The 17,122-nt window shown below is 44.1% G+C and overlaps 6 non-coding genes and 4 pseudogenes across 6 annotated transcripts; 1 reads left to right on the top strand and 9 right to left on the bottom strand.

The window, feature by feature from the left end:
- Positions 1–2,475: 2,475 nt before the first annotated feature.
- LOC125735386 (5S ribosomal RNA) lies at positions 2,476–2,594 on the bottom strand. The gene has a single exon (XR_007394682.1). It is a non-coding gene; the product is annotated as a 5S ribosomal RNA (ribosomal RNA).
- A 1,082-nt stretch (positions 2,595–3,676) lies between these two features.
- Positions 3,677–3,795, bottom strand: LOC125732252 (5S ribosomal RNA; annotated as a pseudogene).
- A 1,081-nt stretch (positions 3,796–4,876) lies between these two features.
- LOC125732161 (5S ribosomal RNA) lies at positions 4,877–4,995 on the bottom strand (annotated as a pseudogene).
- A 1,118-nt stretch (positions 4,996–6,113) lies between these two features.
- Positions 6,114–6,232, bottom strand: LOC125732611 (5S ribosomal RNA). Its single transcript, XR_007391986.1, has one exon. It is a non-coding gene; the product is annotated as a 5S ribosomal RNA (ribosomal RNA).
- A 1,074-nt stretch (positions 6,233–7,306) lies between these two features.
- Positions 7,307–7,425, bottom strand: LOC125732230 (5S ribosomal RNA; annotated as a pseudogene).
- Positions 7,426–8,500: 1,075 nt separating this feature from the next.
- On the bottom strand, positions 8,501–8,619 carry LOC125732978 (5S ribosomal RNA). The gene has a single exon (XR_007392338.1). It is a non-coding gene; the product is annotated as a 5S ribosomal RNA (ribosomal RNA).
- A 1,079-nt stretch (positions 8,620–9,698) lies between these two features.
- On the bottom strand, positions 9,699–9,807 carry LOC125731793 (5S ribosomal RNA; annotated as a pseudogene).
- Positions 9,808–10,885: 1,078 nt separating this feature from the next.
- On the bottom strand, positions 10,886–11,004 carry LOC125734755 (5S ribosomal RNA). The gene has a single exon (XR_007394058.1). It is a non-coding gene; the product is annotated as a 5S ribosomal RNA (ribosomal RNA).
- Positions 11,005–12,081: 1,077 nt separating this feature from the next.
- On the bottom strand, positions 12,082–12,200 carry LOC125736377 (5S ribosomal RNA). The gene has a single exon (XR_007395657.1). It is a non-coding gene; the product is annotated as a 5S ribosomal RNA (ribosomal RNA).
- Positions 12,201–16,355: 4,155 nt separating this feature from the next.
- On the top strand, positions 16,356–16,438 carry trnal-uaa (transfer RNA leucine (anticodon UAA)). Its single transcript has one exon. It is a non-coding gene; the product is annotated as a tRNA-Leu (tRNA).
- Positions 16,439–17,122: the final 684 nt, after the last annotated feature.

Here is a 17,122-nt window from a genome sequence, read left to right as displayed (position 1 = left end):
CATTGAAGGGTGTGAATTACCCCGGCCAATCTGTTCTTTTAACACTACGATCCCTGAAGTCAACGAAATTTTTCGGACGCACCTCGGGTGGAGCCCCCCCCTCACTCCCCACACAAGCTGCCCGCCCCCTCATCAGCGCCAATCAACACCTATTGTTTTGCAAATGAAAGCGGAGTTTCACGGTTTCAGCTTCGGGTCTGCACAGAAACGTTTTCTAACAGTGTGGTCTGAGGAATCGTAAAATACATGCGTTAATATATCCTAATTTGAAACACCATTTCTCTTGATTCGGTAATTTCAGTTTCAAGAAAGTATTTGATGGAATAAATACATGCATTTGCTTACTGCCTGTAGCAATCGGTAATCTGATTTTCAGTTTTAAAGTTCGATCAGGGCTAAATGACAAATTAATTAATGTATGTCATTAAAATTACCCTGGCATGATATTTGCATTATAAATGTACCGACAGGCAAAGCATTTTTATAGGTAATGAAGAAAAATGATTACTATGTCCATTTGTTATGAGAGAGCACAATGCGCTTTGAATGTAAACACTGACGTTGCTACTTGCGAAAAAGATCGCGCAGTTATGAGCGCACAAAAGACTGTAAATTACTGCGGACGTGTGTGCATTTGTGCGTAGGATTATGAGATGCCACGGTGAACTTCACACGGAAACAATTCACATGTTACATGGGAAACATTGCGCAGTTATCAGCGCACAAAAGACTGTAAATTACTCCCGTCGTGTGTGCATTTGTGTGTGGGATTATGAAATGCCACAGTGCACACAAACACTTCGTGATGTACGTATGAAACAGGATGGGCAATTATGAGCACACAAAAGTGCTAATTATTCATAAACATATTGTGGTCCAGATATATAATTACGGCATAATAAAAAAAAGACTTTCGCGTGCGTGTGTGTTTCCGTGTCACATTCAATCGGTTATTTTTGATATAATAAATACATACAGTTGATGTCTGCAACAATCTGTGTAACCTTATTCAGTTGTAAAAGTTAGAGCTAAAAGATAAATTGATTTACATATATCGGTAAAAGAACCCTGGCATAACATTAGCGCGATATATGCATTATAAATGAATCACTAAGTAAGAACTCAGGACACTGCAGCTGCGCTTTGCATGAAGGCTAAAGATGGCTCTGTTTGGGAAAAAGAAACTTCGGCGTCGATTTATGCAAGAAAAAGAGATTGAAAAAGAAATGACACAGCTTAGACAAGCTTCTGTTCCTCAGCTTTCCACTGGAAAGAGGACTCAGTGTCAGGTGCTCCGTCACTGTAATAGGAACCACAGTACAGAGAGATGTGTGCAGTGTGACAGGTACACCTGTCGCAAGTGTAGGAAGGAGGGTCATTGGGTGTGTGATGACTGTTAGTGGATAGAAAAGGTTTTGTATCTTTAGTGTATGTGCTTATTTTGTATAATAAATGTGTATCTTCCACTTGAATGACACGGACTCTCTCTCGCTATCATACACACACATGCTCTTTATCTTTATACCATCTGATACTTGAAATTTACACATTCTTTGTCAATATTCCTGCAGCTTGTACTCATGAATCAATGATGCAACTTTTTCCCATGTGGCACATGAAGTGTTTACATCAGAAATGCACATGCGTGCACATGTATGACATGTTATTTCATCATACATTTACACATATAGTTGTAGACACAGAACATACATCAAAATATATGTATTTGCTATATCAAAATATATTTGTGTAATTGACACCACGGTTACCGTAGTAGATTTGGGGGTTCCACTGTATTTCAAATTATTATGTATCAAAGCATGTGAATCCTTACAATACATCACTAGATAAACTCTTTAGTGCAGACCTGAGTTGAAGAAGTGACTTCAGGCTGGGGGATGACTTCAGCTGAGTGACTGTGATTCATTTGCAAAACAAAAGGTGTTAATGGTGCTGGAGAGGGGGCGGGCAGCTTGTGAGGGGAGTAAGAGGGGGGGCTCCTTGTGAGGAGAGCCTCATTTTTCCAGGAATTCTAGTGTTAAATACAGCTTTTAGCAAGTTTTGAAAGGAGAAGAGCAGAACTTGCTATGCCAATAATATCGAGTCTTCTGTGGCGAAGTGGTTTTTGCATAGAAAACAAAGCGGTCAGTTGAAGAGGAATAATATCAGTACTTTCTTTAAAACTGTGTGTAAAAAGCTGTCTCTTTATCATTAACAATAAGTTGTAAAACGTGAATGGGGAGTGACAGTCTTCAAGTTTGTGAGAAGATCGCGCCCTGGTGGAATAAAGGCACGAACAGCTTACAGCACCTAGAATTACCAGGAAGTATTTAGAGTAAAACGGTGTGTAAAAGCTGCCTTTATGAATGAGAGAAAAATATATATATATATATAAAATAGTAAAATGGAAGGGGAGTGATAGATTTAAATTAATCGTGAAGTGGAGCGCCCCCTGTATAAAGTAAAAGTGAGAAAAGCTTACAGCACCTGGTATTCCCAGGAGGTCTCCCATCCAAGTACTAACCAGACCCTACCCTGCTTAGCTTCCGAGATCAGACAAGATCAGGCGTGTTCAGGGTGGTATGGCCATAAGCGAGAGATGCGACCAAAAACAGCCCTTTTGCATTACACGCCTCTATACATGCCAGTTGGTCCCATTGGATCCTACTCCTGTTTTTTTTTTTTTTTTTTTATCTGACTCACACTGCAGCCCCACCATCCAATCGGCAACGCCGGACCCACACCAAACATTCACCAAACTACTCAGCCGGCAGCCTACCACAATTATTCCATTCTTTCCGCATCCGCACACTTCCTTCTCTTTAACTCCTTTTCACTACCGCACAGGTTAATCGCCGCACGTCCCCCGCCAGCAAACATTACTCCTTTGCCTACCGCATGCAGGCTTCTCTTAACGACCCTCTATTATCAACTCCGCTAACAGCCACAAAATCTCCGCCGCACGAAGCCCACTGGTAGCTGCTGAATCACATGCTTCCCCAAAACGTCACGCTGTCAGAACACTGGGAGCTACACACACCAACAAGTCCATACTGCAGGCTGCAGCCAGAACAATTTTCTACATTCAAACATCGACGGCCTCTTCTCTCTAAAAATTCACCAGACCGCTTCTACCACCAGCAAAGAAGTTTCCATCCCTAATTCCTCTGTGATTCCCACTAACCTAAACATTAAGCTGGCATTGAAGGGTGTGAATTACCCCGGCCAATCTGTTCTTTTAAATACAGCTTTTAGCAAGTTTTGAAAGGAGAAGAGCAGAACTTGCTATGCCAATAATATCGAGTCTTCTGTGGCGAAGTGGTTTTTGCATAGAAAACAAAGCGGTCAGTTGAAGAGGAATAATATCAGTACTTTGTTTAAAACTGTGTGTAAAAAGCTGTCACTTTATCGTTAACAATAAGTTGTTAAACGTGAATGGGGAGTGACAGTCTTCAAGTTTGTGAGAAGATCGCGCCCTGGTGGAATAAAGGCACAAACAGCTTACAGTAGCTATAATTACCAGGCAGTATTTAGAGTAAAACGGTGTGTAAAAGCTGCCTTTATGAATGAGAGAAAAAAAATATATATATATATAAAATAGTAAAATGGAAGGGGAGTGATAGATTTAAATTAATCGAGAAGTGGAGCGCCCCCTGTATAAAGTAAAAGTGAGAAAAGCTTACAGCACAGGGTAATCCCAGTAGGTCTTCCATCCAAGTACTAACCAGACTCTATCCTGCTTGGCTTCTGAGATCGGACGAGATCGGGCGTGTTCAGGGTGGTATGGCCATGAGCGCGAAAAACTACCAAAAACAGCCCTTTTGCATTACACGCCTCTATACATGCCAGTTAGTCCCATTGGATCCTACTCCTGTTTTTTTTTTTTTTTTTTATCTGACTCACACTGCAGCCCCACCATCCAATCGGAAGTGCCGGAACCACACCAAACATTCACCAAACTACTCAGCCGGCAGCCTACCACAATTATTCCATTCTTTCCGCATCCGCACACTTCCTTCTCTTTAACTCCTTTTCACTACCGCACAGGTTAATCGCCGCACGTCCCCCGCCAGCAAACATTACTCCTTTGCCTACCGCATGCAGGCTTCTCTTAACGACCCTCTATTATCAACTCCGCTAACAGCCACAAAATCTCAGCCGCACGAAGCCCACTGGTAGCTGCTGAATCACATGCTTCCCCAAAACGTCACGCTGTCAGAACACTGGGAGCTACACACACCAACAAGTCCATACTGCAGGCTGCAGCCAGAACAATTTTCTACATTCAAACATCGACGGCCTCTTCTCTCTAAAAATTCACCAGACCGCTTCTACCACCAGCAAAGAAGTTTCCATCCCTAATTCCTCTGTGATTCCCACTAACCTAAACATTAAGCTGGCATTGAAGGGTGTGAATTACCCCGGCCAATCTGTTCTTTTAAATACAGCTTTTAGCAAGTTTTGAAAGGAGAAGAGCAGAACTTGCTATGCCAATAATATCGAGTCTTCCGTGGCGAAGTGGTTTTTGCATAGAAAACAAAGCGGTCAGTTGAAGAGGAATAATATCAGTACTTTGTTTAAAACTGTGTGTAAAAAGCTGTCTCTTTATCATTAACAATAAGTTGTAAAACGTGAATGGGGAGTGACAGTCTTCAAGTTTGTGAGAAGATCGCGCCCTGGTGGAATAAAGGCACAAACAGCTTACAGTAGCTATAATTACCAGGCAGTATTGAGAGTAAAACGGTGTGTAAAAGCTGCCTTTATGAATGAGAGAAAAAAAAAAAATATATATATAAAATAGTAAAATGGAAGGGGAGTGATAGATTTAAATTAATCGAGAAGTGGAGCGCCCCCTGTATAAAGTAAAAGTGAGAAAAGCTTACAGCACAGGGTAATCCCAGTAGGTCTCCCATCCAAGTACTAACCAGACTCTATCCTGCTTGGCTTCTGAGATCAGACGAGATCGGGCGTGTTCAGGGTGGTATGGCCGTGAGCGCGAAAAACTACCAAAAACAGCCCTTTTGCATTACACGCCTCTATACATGCCAGTTAGTCCCATTGGATCCTACTCCTGTTTTTTTTTTTTTTTTATCTGACTCACACTGCAGCCCCACCATCCAATCGGAAGTGCCGGAACCACACCAAACATTCACCAAACTACTCAGCCGGCAGCCTACCACAATTATTCCATTCTTTCCGCATCCGCACACTTCCTTCTCTTTAACTCCTTTTCACTACCGCACAGGTTAATCGCCGCACGTCCCCCGCCGGCAAACATTACTCCTTTGCCTACCGCATGCAGGCTTCTCTTAATGACCTTCTGTTATCAACTCCGCTAACAGCCACAAAATCTCCGCCGCACGAAGCCCACTGGTAGCTGCTGAATCACATGCTTCCCCAAAACGTCGCGCTGTCAGAACACTGGGAGCTACACACACCAACAAGTCCATACTGCAGGCTGCAGCCAGAACAATTTTTTACATTCAAACATCGACGGCCTCTTCTCTCTAAAAATTCACCAGACCGCTTCTACCACCAGCAAAGAAGTTTCCATCCCTAATTCCTCTGTGATTCCCACTAACCTAAACATTAAGCTGGCATTGAAGGGTGTGAATTACCCCGGCCAATCTGTTCTTTTAAATACAGCTTTTAGCAAGTTTTGAAAGGAGAAGAGCAGAACTTGCTATGCCAATAATATCGAGTCTTCTGTGGCGAAGTGGTTTTTGCATAGAAAACAAAGCGGTCAGTTGAAGAGGAATAATATCAGTACTTTGTTTAAAACTGTGTGTAAAAAGCTGTCTCTTTATCATTAACAATAAGTTGTAAAACGTGAATGGGGAGTGACAGTCTTCAAGTTTGTGAGAAGATCGCGCCCTGGTGGAATAAAGGCACGAACAGCTTACAGCACCTAGAATTACCAGGAAGTATTTAGAGTAAAACGGTGTGTAAATGCTGCCTTTATGAATGAGAGAAAAAAAAAAAAAAAAAAAAATATATATATATATATATATATATATGTATATATATATATAAAATAGTAAAATGGAAGGGGAGTGATAGATTTAAATTAATCGTGAAGTGGAGCGCCCCCTGTATAAAGTAAAAGTGAGAAAAGCTTACAGCACCTGGTATTCCCAGGAGGTCTCCCATCCAAGTACTAACCAGACCCTACCCTGCTTGGCTTCCGAGATCGGATGAGATCGGGCGTGTTCAGGGTGGTATGGCCATAAGCGAGAGACGCTATCAAAAACAGCCCTTTTGCATTACACGCCTCTATACATGCCAGTTAGTCCCATTGGATCCTACTCCTGGTTTTTTTTTTTTTTTTATCTGACTCACACTGCAGCACCACCATCCAATCGGCAGCGCCGGACCCACACCAAACATTCACCAAACTACTCAGCCGGCAGCCTACCACAATTATTCCATTCTTTCCGCATCCGCACACTTCCTTCTTTTTAACTCCTTTACACTACCGCACAGGTTAATCGCCGCACGTCCCCCGCCGGCAAACATTACTCATTTGCCTACTGCATGCAGGCTTCTCTTAACGACCCTCTGTTATCAACTCCGCTAACAGCCACAAAATCTCCGCCGCACGAAGCCCACTGGTAGCTGTTGAATCACATGCTTCCCCAAAACGTCGCGCTGTCAGAACACTGGGAGCTACACACACCAACAAGTCCATACTGCAGGCTGCAGCCAGAACAATTTTCTACATTCAAACATCGACGGCCTCTTCTCTCTAAAAATTCACCAGACCGCTTCTACCACCAGCAAAGAAGTTTCCATCCCTAATTCCTCTGTGATTCCCACTAACCTAAACATTAAGCTGGCATTGAAGGGTGTGAATTACCCCGGCCAATCTGTTCTTTTAAATACAGTTTTTAGCAAGTTTTGAAAGGAGAAGAGCAGAACTTGCTATGCCAATAATATCGAGTCTTCTGTGGCGAAGTGGTTTTTGCATAGAAAACAAAGCGGTCAGTTGAAGAGGAATAATATCAGTACTTTGTTTAAAACTGTGTGTAAAAAGCTGTCTCTTTATCATTAACAATAAGTTGTAAAACGTGAATGGGGAGTGACAGTCTTCAAGTTTGTGAGAAGATCGCGCCCTGGTGGAATAAAGGCACGAACAGCTTACAGCACCTAGAATTACCAGGAAGTATTTAGAGTAAAACGGTGTGTAAAAGCTGCCTTTATGAATGAGAGAAAAAAGAAATATATAAAATAGTAAAATGGAAGGGGAGTGATAGATTTAAATTAATCGTGAGGTGGAGTGCCCCCTGTATAAAGTAAAAGTGAGAAAAGCTTACAGCACAGGGTAACCCCAGTAGGTCTCCCATCCAAGTACTAACCAGACTCTATCCTGCTTGGCTTCTGAGATCTGACGAGATCGGGCGTGTTCAGGGTGGTATGGCCATAAGCGAGAGCTGCGAACAAAAACAGCCCTTTTGCATTACACGCCTCTATACATGCCAGTTAGTCCCATTGGATCCTACTCCTGTTTTTTTTTTTTTTTATCTGACTCACACTGCAGCACCACCATCCAATCGGCAGCGCCGCACCCACACCAAACATTCACCAAACTACTCAGCCGGCAGCCTACCACAATTATTCCATTCTTTCCGCATCCGCACACTTCCTTCTCTTTAAGTCCTTTTCACTACCGAACAGGTTAATCGCCGCACGTCCCCCGCCGGCAAACATTACTCATTTGCCTACCGCATGCAGGCTTCTCTTAAAGACCCTCTGTTATCAACTCCGCTAACAGCCACAAAATCTCCGCCACACGAAGCCCACTGGTTGCTGTTGAATCACATGCTTCCCCAAAATGTCACGCTGTCAGAACACTGGGAGCTACACACGCCAACAAGTCCATACTGCAGGCTGCAGCCAGAACAATTTTCTACATTGAAACATCGACGGCCTCTTCTCTCTAAAAATTCACCAGACCGCTTCTACCATCAGCAAAGAAGTTTCCATCCCTAATTCCTCTGTGATTCCCACTAACCTAAACATTAAGCTGGCATTGAAGGGTGTGAATTACCCCGGCCAACCTGCTCTTTTAAATACAGCTTTTAGCAAGTTTTGAAAGGAGGAGAAGAGCAGACCTTGCCATGCCAATAATAACGAGTCTTCTGTGGTGAAGTCGTTTTTGCATAGAAAACAAAGCGGTGAGATGAAGAGGAATTATATTAGTACTTTGTTTAAAACTGTGTGTAAAAAGCTGTCTCTTTATTATTAACAATAAGTTGTAAAACGTGAATGGGGAGTGACAGTCTTCAAGTTTGTGAGAAGATCGCGCCCTGGTGGAATAAAGGCACGAACAGCTTACAGCAGCTATAATTACCAGGCAGTATTTAGAGTAAAACGGTGTGTAAAAGCTGCCTTTATGAATGAGAGAAAAAATATATATATAAAATAGTAAAATGGAAGGGGAGTGATAGATTTAAATTAATCGTGAAGTGGAGCGCCCCCTGTATAAAGTAAAAGTGAGAAAAGCTTACAGCACCTGGTATTCCCAGGTGGTCTCCCATCCAAGTACTAACCAGACCCTACCCTGCTTGGCTTCCGAGATCAGACGAGATCGGGCGTGTTCAGGGTGGTATGGCCGTAAGCGAAAGATATGACCAAAAACAGCCCTTTTGCATTACACGCCTCTAAACATGCCAGTTGGTCCCATTGGATCCTACTAATGTTCTTTTTTTTTTTTTTATCTGACTCACACTGCAGCCCCACCATCCAATCGGCAGCGCCGGACCCACACCAAACCTTCACCAAACTACTCAGCCGGCAGCCTACCACAATTATTCCATTCTTTCCGCATCCGCACACTTCCTTCTTTTTAACTCCTTTTCACTACCGCACAGGTTAATCGCCGCACGTCCCCCGCCGGCAAACATTACTCCTATGCCTACTGCATGCAGGCTTCTCTTAACGACCCTCTGTTATCAACTCCACTAACAGCCACAAAATCTCCGCCGCACGAAGCCCACTGGTAGCTGCTGAATCACATGCTTCCCTAAAACGTCGCGCTGTCAGAACACTGGGAGCTACACACACCAACAAGTCCATACTGCAGGCTGCAGCCAGAACAATTTTCTACATTCAAACATCGACGGCCTCTTCTCTCTAAAAATTCACCAGACCGCTTCTGCCACCAGCAAAGAAGTTTCCATCCCTAATTCCTCTGTGATTCCCACTAACCTAAACATTAAGCTGGCATTGAAGGGTGTGAATTACCCCGGCCAATCTGTTCTTTTAAATACAGCTTTTAGCAAGTTTTGAAAGGAGAAGAGCAGAACTTGCTATGCCAATAATATCGAGTCTTCTGTGGCGAAGTGGTTTTTGCATAGAAAACAAAGCGGTCAGTTGAAGAGGAATAATATCAGTACTTTGTTTAAAACTGTGTGTAAAAAGCTGTCTCTTTATCATTAACAATAAGTTGTAAAACGTGAATGGGGAGTGACAGTCTTCAAGTTTGTGAGAAGATCGCGCCCTGGTGGAATAAAGGCACGAACAGCTTACAGCACCTAGAATTACCAGGAAGTATTTAGAGTAAAACGGTGTGTAAAAGCTGCCTTTATGAATGAGAGAAAAATATATAGATATATATAAAATAGTAAAATGTAAGGGGAGTGATAGATTTAAATTAATCGTGAAGTGGAGTGCCCCCTGTATAAAGTAAAAGTGAGAAAAGCTTACAGCACCAGGTATTCCCAGGAGGTCTCCCATCCAAGTACTAACCAGACCCTACCCTGCTTAGCTTCCGAGATCAGGCGTGTTCAGGGTGGTATGGCCGTATGCGAGAGATGCTACCAAAAACAGCCCTTTTGCATTATACGCCTCTATACATGCCAGTTGGTCCCATTGGATCCTACTAATGTTTTTTTTTTTTTTTTATCTGACTCACACTGCAGCCCCACCATCCAATCGGCAACGCCGGACCCACACCAAACATTCACCAAACTACTCAGCCGGCAGCCTACCACAATTATTCCATTCTTTCCGCATCCGCACACTTCCTTCTTTTTAACTCCTTTTCACTACCGCACAGGTTAATCGCCGCACGTCCCCCGCCGGCAAACATTACTCCTTTACCTACTGCATGCAGGCTTCTCTTAACGACCCTCTGTTATCAACTCCGCTAACAGCCACAAAATCTCCGCCGCACGAAGGCCACTGGTAGCTGCTGAATCACATGCTTCCCCAAAACGTCGCGCTGTCAGAACACTGGGAGCTACACACACCAACAAGTCCATACTGCAGGCTGCAGCCAGAACAATTTTTTACATTCAAACATCGACGGCCTCTTCTCTCTAAAAATTCACCAGACCGCTTCTACCACCAGCAAAGAAGTTTCCATCCCTAATTCCTCTGTGATTCCCACTAACCTAAACATTAAGCTGGCATTGAAGGGTGTGAATTACCCCGGCCAATCTGTTCTTTTAAATACAGCTTTTAGCAAGTTTTGAAAGGAGAAGAGCAGAACTTGCTATGCCAATAATATCGAGTCTTCTGTGGCGAAGTGGTTTTTGCATAGAAAACAAAGCGGTCAGTTGAAGAGGAATAATATCAGTACTTTGTTTAAAACTGTGTGTAAAAAGCTGTCTCTTTATCATTAACAATAAGTTGTAAAACGTGAATGGGGAGTGACAGTTTTCAAGTTTGTGAGAAGATCGCGCCCTGGTGGAATAAAGGCACGAACAGCTTACAGCACCTAGAATTACCAGGAAGTATTTAGAGTAAAACGGTGTGTAAAAGCTGCCTTTATGAATGAGAGAAAAATATATATATATATATTAAATAGTAAAATGGAAGGGGAGTGATAGATTTAAATTAAACGTGAAGTGGAGCGCCCCCTGTATAAAGTAAAAGTGAGAAAAGCTTACAGCACCTGGTATTCCCAGGAGGTCTCCCATCCAAGTACTAACCAGACCCTACCCTGCTTGGCTTCCGAGATCAGACGAGATCGGGCGTGTTCAGGTTGGTATGGCCGTAAGCGAGGGATGCTACCAAAAACAGCCCTTTTGCATTACACGCCTCTATACATGCCAGTTGGTCCCATTGGATCCTACTAATGTTTTTTTTTTTTTTTATCTGACTCACACTGCAGCCCCACCATCCAATCGGCAACGCCGGACCCACACCAAACATTCACCAAACTACTCAGCCGGCAGCCTACCACAATTATTCCATTCTTTCCGCATCCGCACACTTCCTTCTTTTTAACTCCTTTTCACTACCGCACAGGTTAATCGCCGCACGTCCCCCGCCGGCAAACATTACTCCTTTGCCTACTGCATGCAGGCTTCTCTTAACGACCCTCTGTTATCAACTCCGCTAACAGCCACAAAATCTCCGCCGCACGAAGCCCACTGGTAGCTGCTGAATCACATGCTTCCCCAAAACGTCGCGCTGTCAGAACACTGGGAGCTACACACACCAACAAGTCCATACTGCAGGCTGCAGCCAGAACAATTTTTTACATTCAAACATCGACGGCCTCTTCTCTCTAAAAATTCACCAGACCGCTTCTACCACCAGCAAAGAAGTTTCCATCCCTAATTCCTCTGTGATTCCCACTAACCTAAACATTAAGCTGGCATTGAAGGGTGTGAATTACCCCGGCCAATCTGTTCTTTTAAATACAGCTTTTAGCAAGTTTTGAAAGGAGAAGAGCAGAACTTGCTATGCCAATAATATCGAGTCTTCTGTGGCGAAGTGGTTTTTGCATAGAAAACAAAGCGGTCAGTTGAAGAGGAATAATATCAGTACTTTGTTTAAAACTGTGTGTAAAAAGCTGTCTCTTTATCATTAACAATAAGTTGTAAAACGTGAATGGGGAGTGACAGTTTTCAAGTTTGTGAGAAGATCGCGCCCTGGTGGAATAAAGGCACGAACAGCTTACAGCACCTAGAATTACCAGGAAGTATTTAGAGTAAAACGGTGTGTAAAAGCTGCCTTTATGAATGAGAGAAAAATATATATATATATATTAAATAGTAAAATGGAAGGGGAGTGATAGATTTAAATTAATCGTGAAGTGGAGCGCCCCCTGTATAAAGTAAAAGTGAGAAAAGCTTACAGCACCTGGTATTCCCAGGAGGTCTCCCATCCAAGTACTAACCAGACCCTACCCTGCTTGGCTTCCGAGATCAGACAAGATCGGGCGTGTTCAGGTTGGTATGGCCGTAAGCGAGAGATGCTACCAAAAACAGCCCTTTTGCATTACACGCCTCTATACATGCCAGTTGGTCCCATTGGATCCTACTAATTTTATATTTTTTTTTTATCTGACTCACACTGCAGCCCCACCATCCAATCGGCAGCGCCGGACCCACACCAAACATTCACCAAACTACTCAGCCGGCAGCCTACCACAATTATTCCATTCTTTCCGCATCCGCACACTTCCTTCCTTTTAACTCCTTTTCACTGCCGCACAGGTTAATCGCCGCACGTCCCCCGCCGGCAAACATTACTCCTTTGCCTACTGCATGCAGGCTTCTCTTAACGAACCTCTGTTATCAACTCCGCTAACAGCCACAAAATCTCCGCCGCACGAAGCCCACTGGTAGCTGCTGAATCACATGCTTCCCCAAAACGTCGCGCTGTCAGAACACTGGGAGCTACACACACCAAGTCCATACTGCAGGCTGCAGCCAGAACAATTTTCTACATTCAACCATCGACGGCCTCTTCTCTCTAAAAATTCACCAGACCGCTTCTACCACCAGCAAAGAAGTTTCCATCCCTAATTCCTCTGTGATTCCCACTAACCTAAACATTAAGCTGGCATTGAAGGGTGTGAATTACCCCGGCCAATCTGTTCTTTTAAATACAGCTTTTAGCAAGTTTTGAAAGGAGAAGAGCAGAACTTGCTATGCCAATAATATCGAGTCTTCTGTGGCGAAGTGGTTTTTGCATAGAGAACAAAGCGGTGAGTTGAAGAGGAATAATATCAGTACTTTGTTTAAAACTGTGTGTAAAAAGCTGTCTCTTTATCATTAACAATAAGTTGTAAAACGTGAATGGGGAGTGACAGTCTTCAAGTTTGTGAGAAGATCGCGCCCTGGTGGAATAAAGGCACGAACAGCTTACAGCAGAGAGAGATGCAATACCGCTTTCGTCAAAATGACAGGTCGGGTCAAAGGTCACTTTCAAAAGTTCAGTGGGCGGAGCTTATGTTTTGGTGGGTTGAGCTTGGTTGTGTAACTGACGCAATAGCATGTGGATTTAATTATTTATTTAAATATTTTTTTTGTCTTCTTCCCCGGGGGTTGGTTGTGTAACTGCTGCAATGGTATTTGTATTTAATTATTTATTTATTATTTTAAATGATTGTGGCTTAGGGGGCCTGGGTTGGTTGTGTTAGTGCTGCAATGGTATTTGGATTTAATTATTTATTATTTTAAATGCTTATTTTAAATGTTTATTATTTTAAAATGATATTGAGGAGAGTGCTTATGAGTGTGTATTATTTTAAAAATGATATTGATGAGAGTGCTTATGAGCGTGTGTTATTTGAATAAGTTATTATTATTATTATTTTGTGGTGCGCGGGCGGGAGTGAGCGTGGCTGGGTTACCTGATGGAGCGCGAGCGTACGGTGTGCGGTAGCGTGGTAAGGTCCCCGGGCTTCGGAGAATCAGCAAAGGACTTATTCACATACTGGTGCGGTAGCGCGGAAAGGTCCGCACGGCTTTGGATAATCCTCGGAGAGAGCGATGCGGGAGAGCTGAGAGGCGTGCTGCTGCGCGAGTCTGAGAGAAACTGTGAGAGACTGTGGGATAAAATGGTAAAGTTGGAGCAAAGAATGAGAGGAGGAGGTGCAGGGTCTATCGTCCAATAAAAACGCTCGGCGCTAGTTTTGACCGTGTGTTTTTTCCTCACGCGAGCGTTTGTATCACATCGGCGTATGGCGCCAATTTGTAAAGGTCATAAGTCGAGACATACATCGAGTCTGTCAATTTGTCCGCCAGTAAATTCTGCAGGGCCGTGCCACCTGGCCATCGAGGCGCCCCCCTACCCGGCCACGCGGGCCATACATCGAGTCTGACACTTTTGCCCTCCAGTAAATTCTGTTTAAAGTTTTGTTTTCACATACGTCCCAAATTACAGATAATTTTCTTACACAGGCACGAGTAGCATCATCAAGGCCGTACCACCTGGTCATACATCAAGTCTGACAATTTCCCCGCCAGTAAATTCTGTTTATAGTTTTGTTTGTCATACATGACCGTGCAGATATGGGGTGACAGAGACAATTAAATTGTATTACGTCGAGCGGGGGGCCTTTTCCTCCTCCTAGAGGCATCATCTTCATCCGTACCACGCCCCCACGAGCAGGCCGTGTAGAATATAGGGAGCTTCGCGCTGCAGGGCCAACTCTATCTTTTCAAAAAATACAGACATGTCTGGGACTTCCGAAATGAAAGATTCAACCTCACCTTCTAAGACTCAACAGGAGCAGGAGGCCATTATGCAGCCTCCGGGGGCTCCCAGGAAGATTCATACGGCACGTAGACGGGTACCTATGATGCGACCGTCGGAAGACCCGAGGGCTGTCTGGGAGCTGCCCAACGGGAATAAACTGGTCTGCCTCTTTGACAACGTTGCGGAGGAACTGCGCGTCTTTCAGGTCACCGGAGACGGCCCAGACCCCCCGAAAGACGACCCGTATCTGGTGACTTTTTCCGAAACGGAATGGGGAAACTTGAAGACTGTCGTTACCCCGATGATGGAGGAGAGCACCGACCCCGACCTTGAGGTCGAGACTGGAAGAATGGAGATGCACTATAGAGATGCTCGTAAACAGCGTACCACCATTATGAAGTGGGACGTGACCGGGGAGCTGGACAAGAGAATGGTGAATATATGGCAGTGGCCTAAATACGACTGTTTTGGCCTGAGAATACCGTTTGTGATTTGGATGCAGATGATTCAAGAAAAGTCTGGTTACTACCAAGCGATGTTTAAGGAGAGTCGGGGGCGTAAGCAGATGCAAGAGATGACAAAACCTACGCCGTAAGGACCCCCCTCACCCCCTCACCCGCCGTCGCTATATAAAGTGGACTCTGTTACAACCCCTTTTCACAAACATCATGGCAGCAGCAGCAGCAAATTATAGCGACGGTGAAAGCGGGGACAATGAGGCTCCAGCAGCAACCTTGACCTCTGATCCCGGGGAGCTCCTTCCAACCCCCCCCATCATCACCGGCCTCTGATCCTGGAGAGGACCCTCCGACGCCTGAGATCTGCACGCTTCTCTCCAGACCGGCTCTCTGCCGTGGGATGCTGACTTGTATTAAGGCTATGATAGTGGGCCTTTTAACCTCAGTCATCAGGAAGCATCAAGAGAGAAACTGCTTCGGCTGCGAGGTGGATCACCCCAGTCAGAGACAACACCCTTGTTTGTTTCCCCCAGGTAGAAATTACTTTTACATACACTTTGACTCTGTGTTGCGTGACCTCTGGACCGATCGGCTGACACCCGCCTTGACCCACGTTCTATCGACCCTGGGCATCCGAGCGGCCGCCGGCAGGTTGGAGGGGGCAGTGGAAGCTATCCTGTACGATCTGCGTGAGGCCCGCAACGGCATGGTGGAAATCACTCGACTGGAACAAGATCTGTTTGAACAGAACCCAGCGTTTAAGCAGATCCTGGAAGAAGAATTTCTGACTCGTTGGGAGGCCCGAGACTAAAACAAAAAGCATCTTGTGATGGGGAACGGTATCAGCAGACCCTTACGGCGGTTTATGTTAAATGTTTTTTTAGAAAAAGTTAGTCCACTATTGTTGCGTGCTATTGATAAAAGCGATTGTCGGGATGATTATGCTTGTTGCTGCTTTCATAGAGTGTTATTTGAGATTTCTCAAGTGGGAGAAAATTATCAGCGGGGGATGGATTTACTTACTCAACTGATGTCAGAGGGAGAAAGACATTCCCCCGAAAGTCTCATACGCGCTTGTCTATCTTGTATTCCTGACAATGAATTTGACTGTAATCACATTTTTGTATTTTACGCTTTAATAGTAGATGTAGTCACCTCTAAATTTCATGATAAGCAGCCTATCGATGTTAATCAGATGCTTTCTACTCTACATACATGTATCGTTGAAAAAGCCACTATATCCACTTTACTGCATGTGACATCGCTAATCTACCTCAACAACTGTCACGGCTGTAACTAAATGTATACCTGCATTTTGAAAATGTAACCTTCACAAATTGTATACCAGCTTTTTTTTTAAAATATATATATATATCTTTCACTAATTGCAAAAATAAAAAAAAATTAAAACTTGAATACCGTTGTAATAGTCTTTGTAAATAACGAGTAAAAATGCTGAGCAGGGTGGCCGAGTGGTTAAGGCGTTGGACTTAAGATCCAATGGACGTATGTCCGCGTGGGTTTGATCCCCACCCCAGCTAAACTCTTTTGTAAAACAATAATAATTAAAAAACAAACTACACAATATGGGTTAAATGTAGAAAAAACACACAAAAATTTCACTGATGTTCACTCAGTCTCCTAACAACCCCCATCCACAGTCAGCTATAAAACGCCGCACCCCGCTCTCCCCCCACTCAGTGTGTGAAAAGCATGTCTGTTGCCAAGACTACAGCTCGCGTCTTGAGCAGTTCGTACTATGACCCCAGCCAACCGGGGTCATACGGAGGTGTCTCCAGACTGCAGAGAGCCGTGCAGCAAGATACGGGGAAAAAAGTGGCTGCTGATGACATCAGAGACTGGCTGTCTATGCAAGACAGTTATACTTTACATAAACCGGTTAAAAAGAATTTCCCCAGGAACAGAGTGTTTGTTCCGAGAGCCATGTATCAGTGGCAGGCCGATTTATGCGACATGCAAGGGCTGGCCACGTACAACGACGGGTTAAAATACCTCCTTACTGTGATTGATGTTTTTTCTAAAAAAGCCTATGCTCGCGCGTTAAGAAACAAGACTGGGGCGGCTGTAACCCAGGCCTTTGATTCTATTTTAACCGAGGGGGGCGTCCCCCTCAAGCTACAGACGGATGCCGGTAAGGAGTTTTTAAATGGGACTTTTCAGAAACTTTTAAAAACTCATAAAATCACCCATTTCACTACGGCTAG

This window comes from Brienomyrus brachyistius, chromosome 2 (genome assembly GCF_023856365.1).
Source record: "Brienomyrus brachyistius isolate T26 chromosome 2, BBRACH_0.4, whole genome shotgun sequence".
NCBI lineage: Eukaryota > Metazoa > Chordata > Actinopteri > Osteoglossiformes > Mormyridae > Brienomyrus > Brienomyrus brachyistius.
This window is presented reverse-complemented; position numbering and strand designations above follow the sequence as displayed.